The 6,782-nt window shown below is 42.3% G+C and overlaps 1 protein-coding gene across 1 annotated transcript in view; it reads right to left on the bottom strand.

Moving 5' to 3' along the window:
* The window catches only part of LOC113405028 (serine/threonine-protein kinase ULK4-like), a 412,206-nt gene that overhangs the window by 379,332 nt on the left and 26,092 nt on the right, over nucleotides 1-6,782 (bottom strand). The window lies entirely within an intron of this gene.

Raw genomic sequence — 6,782 nt, forward strand, 5'->3', positions numbered from 1 at the left:
GTGTTTGAATATTATGCGATTTGTAGCAATTAATTCAGTCAGATATCCACTTGGAAAGTCTTTGATTAGAGATTGCAGATCCATTGAGCTATCTGCGAGTGAGACAAACAATTTGGGGTCTTTCTGAAGGGTTTAGAGTTCTATCCTGACAGAAGGCCAGGGCTCTCCTGACATCAAGGGTGTGCAACAATGCCTCTTGTTTATCTAGGTGAGGTTTAGGGTGGAAGACTGGCAGGTGAATAGGTTGATTAATATGGAATTCAGAGGAGACTGTTACCCACAGTTTTCAGAACCCAAAGCAGAGGTAATTTAATTGTTTCTCTCCAGAACATGTCAGGAATAAATCATTGGGGACACAGTTCCTTCCTCTGTCTGATAAATGATTGGTAGAAACAAGAGTGCTTTTACATAAAACTACTCTTTTATTAGGTCTCAAGCACACACACACACACACACACACACGCTGTAGCAGGAGGTTCAGAACACCCCAAACATTTATATAGACTAAGATGGGTTCAAATGATTAGCAACCAGGCTGGGGGCCCTCCTTCCGTCCAGCTGCTGGGAAGTTTAGGTGTCAGCTCCTTGCCTAAAGAAAAGTTTCCTCAGACTGCTCCAAAGCATGCTTTCTAACTAACTCTATAGATTTTCTCCGGACAAAGCACATAGGCTGTTATGAGTTATTTCCATCGCAACAGTCAACAACAATTCATTATTATCCGCATCATCAAAGCAGCTTCAGGAAAAAAAAGAAAAACATCTTACAAACAGATAACCAGAATCAAGGTCAGTTTTCCACACGCCCCACCACCACCAACGAATCTGTCCTTTTCACTTTATCTATCCCAGTCAGTAAAATTGCAGCTTGCAGCTCTTTTTGTCTGCCTAAGCAAGGCCAGATTTTTCTCCTGACTCTATGGTGTCCTCGATTCTAGCTGCCGGGGAGGGGGAGGGGAAGAAGAGGCTAAGTGCTCAAGATGACTGCAGATTATATCAAATCCAGGTCTCTCACAACAATGTTAGGTAGAAATTTGACCTTATCCTTAAAAAATACTGTGAAAGGAGGGCATGTCATACAGGCTCTAATTTCCCCAACCTGTCACGCTGACATGGTGGCTATCAGGAATGCCATTTTCACTGATAAATGGAGAAGCAAGCAGGTAGCCATCAGTTTAAATGGTGGTCTTGTAAGGCATTTAAGAACTAGATTGAGTTCCCAAACCGGAGTATGATGCTTAACTGACAGAAAGATTTCCGAGCCCCCTTAGGAACCTCACTGTCGTTGGGTGAGCAAAACAGGAAGGAATAAAGGGTGGGAATAACACTCTGCTGGAGAATATAAAGCCATGATGGCTGCCAGGTGGACTCCAATGGAGCTCAGCGACAGCCCTAAACTTTTTAGAGTTAGGACACAGTCTATTTGGCAGCAATGAGGTTGTCAGTGGAATACGTCTGAGGTCACACCAACAGACAAGTCTTGTCCATTTTTAAGAGTATGGGTAGAAGATCGTTTTCTGGTGTGTAATACTATTATTCTTACCTCCTCAAAGCGGGTTGTCTCTAATCCCATGAACCATCAATCAACCAAGCTTTGAGATTAAGAACTTTGAGATTGGGATGTAGGATCTTTCTGCCTTCCTGGAAGAGGAGATGAAGACTAGCCTGCAGAGTGATCAGTGAGCAAACAGCCAGCTGTATTATGTAAGGAAACCATGTGTGTCAGGGCCAGCTCAGAAATATTAGGATGACTCTGGCTTTGTCTTCTTTTATTTTCAGTAGAACTTTGGCTATTAGAGGAGTCAGTGGGAATGCATAGAGGTGATCAGATGACCAATGAAGGTGAAAGGCAACCCCCAGGGATTGGTGACTGAGCCTGCAAAACTGGGCACATTTCTTGTTTATCACTGTGGCAAACAAGTCTATCTGGGGCGTGCCCCATTGCCAGAATATGTGGTATAACATGCTGAAATGTATTTCCCCACTCGTAATCTTGGAAGAAGTGCCTGCTAAATGTATCTGTGATCACATTCTGAACCCCTGGAAGAAAACGACCTGATTGCGTATGCACAGGTTACAAAGCTTGACAGCCTCTGCACAGAGGGAGGGGGATCTTGCTCCTCCCTGCCAGTTGATATAAAACAAAGATTTGGGGGCTGTGCTGAATTGTATTGCTATGTCAGAAAGGGCCACAAATCTGTGCAGTGCTTTGGCTCTTGCTGTTACTAAATGGAGATGAGCTCCTATGAATTCCAAGTTTTGTATAGGGATCAGAGTGAATTTTTGAATGTTCAATTGTAGGCCCAATTTGAGGAAGAGATCTATGGCTTCAAAAGTTACCCATGAAGTGACCCTTCAGCAGCCAATCATCCAGGTAAGAGGCCACTAAAATACCTTTCCTGCAGAGCTGAGCCACTACTACTGACATGACCTTCAGAAAGACCCTTGGGGCAGATGACAGGCCAAAAAGGAGTATCCTGTACTGAAAGTTGTCCTGGCCGATAGTAACACATAGGAATCAGTTGTGAGATGGGTGGAACGCAATGTGGAAATATGCATCCAGAAAGTCAAGGGCTGAGAAACAATTCCTTTGACAGAATTATCACCTGCAAATATCACCATTTTGAATTTTGGTGCTTTCACATAAGTGTTGAGTAGCCTCAAATCTAGGAGGGGTCTCTAACTGCCATTCTTTTTTTGGTACCAGGAAGTACCTTAAATAAAATCCCTTTCCTCTATGCTGCATGAGAACTGGTTCTATAGCACTCAAGTATAGAAGAGAGTCCATTTCTACACGAAGCAAGCTCTCATGAGAGGAGTCCCTAAAGAGGCACTGGGCAAGGGGGTTGATTGGTGGAAGGGTTGGAAAGTGGATGGCGTACTCTGGGAAGATGACCTCCAAAACCCACTTGTTTGTGGAGATAGACTCTGAAACCTGCCTGAAGTGGTAAAAGGTGGTCGCTGAAGGGAGGAAGACAGCTGAATTGGTGCAGCTGGTAAGGATGAGGATGGTCATTCAAGACCTCAATCAGCCCATCAAAACTGCTGCTTGGAGCTGGAAGGGTACGAGGTCAAAGGCGGAGAGGTGGATGGTTTCCGTCTCTGGAATTTTAGTCTCTTTTGATGTGTTTCATACAACCTCTAGGAGGTTGGGAATTGCACAGGATGGGATCTCTGAGCCGTCTGTGTCTTGCTAAACCATCTCTATACACCTGCCTATAAGAGAACACAAACTAACCTTGGAGTCCTTTAACGTGCTCAGAGATTCATCCATACTTTCTGCAAACAGTTTAGACCCACTGAAAGGGAAGTCTTCCTCTGTATTCTGGACTTCTTTTGGAAATCTGGAGCCAGAAGTCCCTCTCACAATTACCACCGTAGAGATTGAAAGGGTAGCAGTATCAGCAGCACAGAGTAAGGCTTGTAGTTAAGTTCTGGAAGGCAGCTGGCCGTCCACAATAAATTGCCTGGAATTGCTCTCTACACATTGCCAGTAAGCGGTCAACAAAAGAGTTCAGCTTGGTGTAATTTATATGATATTTCACCATTAATGTCTAGTACTTGGCAATTCTAAATTGTAAGGAGGCTGATTAATAAGATTTTCTACCAAGAAGGTCTAAATGCTTCTGATCTTTGTCATAAGCATAGATTTAGTGTGGTGCTGCCTTCCCCATTTGTTAACTGTATCGACCACAAAGAATTAGGAGAGCAATGAGAAAATAAAAACCTCAAGTGTTTTGCTGGAAAGTAATATTTCTTATCTGTGCTCTTGCATGTAGGTGAAATAGTAGATGAGGTGTGTCCAGAAGGGCCACGTTGATGGGCAAGGCTACACGGGCAAATGAGACTGTCTGAAAGATGTCAAGCAGTTTATGATTCTTTAACCTCAAGAGGGATCTGCAAGGAGTCAGCAGTTTTCTTGACCAGATCCTGAAACTGCTTAAAATCATTCTCCAAGGATGCAGGATGAGGCATAACTGCTTCATTCGGAGATGAAGAGGAGATGTTGGTCAGAAGAGAGACCTCCTTCATCAGTTCCATCTTCCTGTTCCTCAAAGGTTTCTTCTTGAGGATCAGGTCACCTAGTGAGGTCAGCAGATGAAGGCTGCCTATCTCTGAGCAACAAAGAATTGGGCACCTCAGCCAGGTCTTGGGGAAAAACAAAACTCCTGAGGTAACAAGCATGCTGTTGGTACCGAGTCCGTGGTGTGCAGAGAGGTACTGTGAATCTTGTCTGATACAAGGGAAATGCAGTAGGAACCCAAGCAGGCTTCTTTGATAACGAGGAAGCAGAGGAAGAGCTATTCTTGCCACCTTGGTCTGCCGATGGTCCCAATGATCCCTCCACACCCAAGGCTTTGCCATCTTTCGGCTAACCTGAGGAACCAGCAGCCTCAAAGGTACCAGATTGCAGAGCAGAACATGCTCAGAGCAGAACATGCTGACCTGGTTGAAGACTCCAACAACCTCGTCTTTTTTGAGGTAGATTCCCTACCTGGTGAACTCAGGGCATGATCTTTGGAAGACTTATGAAAGGTCTTCCTCTTAGATGCCCTCGAGGAGCATGGCTTAGAAATAGTGGAGGCAGCAGACTTGCTTGGAGACTGGTGTACAGGAGGGGTCCCTGGGCCTGGGTCAGAAGATGGATGCAGCGAGCTCACTGTAATGAGGAGATGAAGTTTGATCTCCCTTTTTTTTCTGGCTCTAGATTTCAATGTCAGACAGAAGTTACACTTCTGGGAATGTGCGATTCCCTGAGACAAACGATGCACTGGGAGTACCCATCACTTACCAAGATTGCCTCCTGGCACGACAGACATTTGAAACTAGGAGAACCAGGTATAACCTCCCAGTGAACAAGAACTACCTTATCTACTCACTAACATCTATCTATATAATATATGAGTTTTTCTTCTTATAATTTTTTTTAAACTAAGAAGCTAAAGCTACTACTGCTTACTAACTACTGGTAATTACACTAATACTAAGACCTACTATAAGTGAAGCACTAGAATAAAAACTGGGACACAGCTGAAGTAATCTCAACAGGGACAACTGCCAGAGCTCCATCTCAGGCTGAGGCAGTTGAGAAGCAACTGAGGGCGGTTTGCCTGTGCACTGCTATGTAGCAACTCACAGGATATGACACAAACTAGCATGCATGCACAGGCTGAAAGCACATTGCTATGAAAAGTCTCCAATCAATAGCACAGGGGATGCAAGTGCACACATAGGACACTACTCAAAGAAGAATAACCCATTACTTATAGAACAAAGGACTAAACTGTATGCTATATACAATTATTTTTAATTAACCATGTCTTAAATTTAATTTAAAAAATAAATTCAGAAACACTGAATGAATCCAAAGTCCTAAATATGACCTTTTTGCATTTTATAGGATGCTTAAGAGGAAAAATTCTGCCCTCAAATGCACACAAAACTCTCTGAATCCAATTAAAATTGTGCACAGGTGCACAAGGGTAGAATTTCATCCTTCAAGGAATTCCTTCCCAAAATCTAGAGTTGATCGTATCTGATAATTGACCAGGTCTTTCAATTCCCTGTACCACAGAGGGATTTCATGTATTGAATTTAAAAACGCATTCATATACAGGATCATATTCTGAGCTCCTACGATGAACAGAAATCGCATTGAATCCACTGCAAATTGCACACGTAGATGAAGGGCAGGATGGCCCATAGTATATAAATTATTCAAAATAAATGATTTGTTCTGAGAAAAACTACACCTAATTTTACAATTAATGTTTATTTTATCAAACAAGACCTAAAACCCAAATTCTAAGTGACTCATGAGTACAGTTCCATATGCAATCTTCTAGCACCATACGATGATAGGACAGCAACTGTACAAAATTTTGCTACAGCATGGAGCCCCAAGGGCTCAGATAAGTCTGCTTTTATACTGTTGTGTGTGTTGTTTCAAAGTATGTTATTTACTGTATAGTCTCTGGGTATAAGTGCCTTTAGGCTAAGGGAAATATTCAGTACTTACTGCTACAGTAGACAGAATTCGGAGATTTTATTTGCAGTTCACGTTTAATTAGGGTTGCCAATTTTGGTTGGCCATATTCCTGGAAGTTTCATCTCATGACATAATCTTTAATTAAAGATTAATCTTGAATTCCTAGAGACTCCAAGACAATCTTAGAGGGTTAGCAACTCTACGTTTAATACACATACAGTGGACGGAAGAGGAATGTGTAGCAGGCAAGAGATCAAGCAGCTCCAAATCCACTTTAAATTGTCTGCATCATTCACCACTTTCCCAAGATCATTTTCATACCTCAGGTTAACAGGCACAACTCTCACTGATTCAACTAGTGACTACAGAATACCAGATTAGTATACTCAGTTTGCAAGCTAAATGAATGCTAAAATCAGTGCAAATTACACTGCTTTGCCACTTGTACCCACCTACATCCATTTGCTGACCAAGTTACATCTGCTATGTTATTTAAATTACTATTTATGTCCACTGTTTCAACCCTGTATTTTTACTTTGAAACCACACTTCTTCACACACAAAGGCATTTGAGAACAAGTTCATAGCAAGTTTTAGAAATTTTACTAAACCGTTTTTTGCATCATCAGAGCAAAAAAATTCTGAATTTCTTCATTAACTTGACAAAAAATGCTGCTTTGTCTTGCTTTGAGAACTCAATGTAGTCAATGTAATTTAACCCAATTTAAAAATAAAATGCTGTTTGGTGTGTGTAAAAGGTTCCTGCCGGGGCTCGACCCTCCAGGGCAGGAGGGGA

This window comes from Terrapene carolina, unplaced genomic scaffold (genome assembly GCF_002925995.2).
Source record: "Terrapene carolina triunguis isolate 2854851 unplaced genomic scaffold, T_m_triunguis-2.0 Scaffold34021, whole genome shotgun sequence".
Lineage (NCBI taxonomy): Eukaryota > Metazoa > Chordata > Testudines > Emydidae > Terrapene > Terrapene triunguis.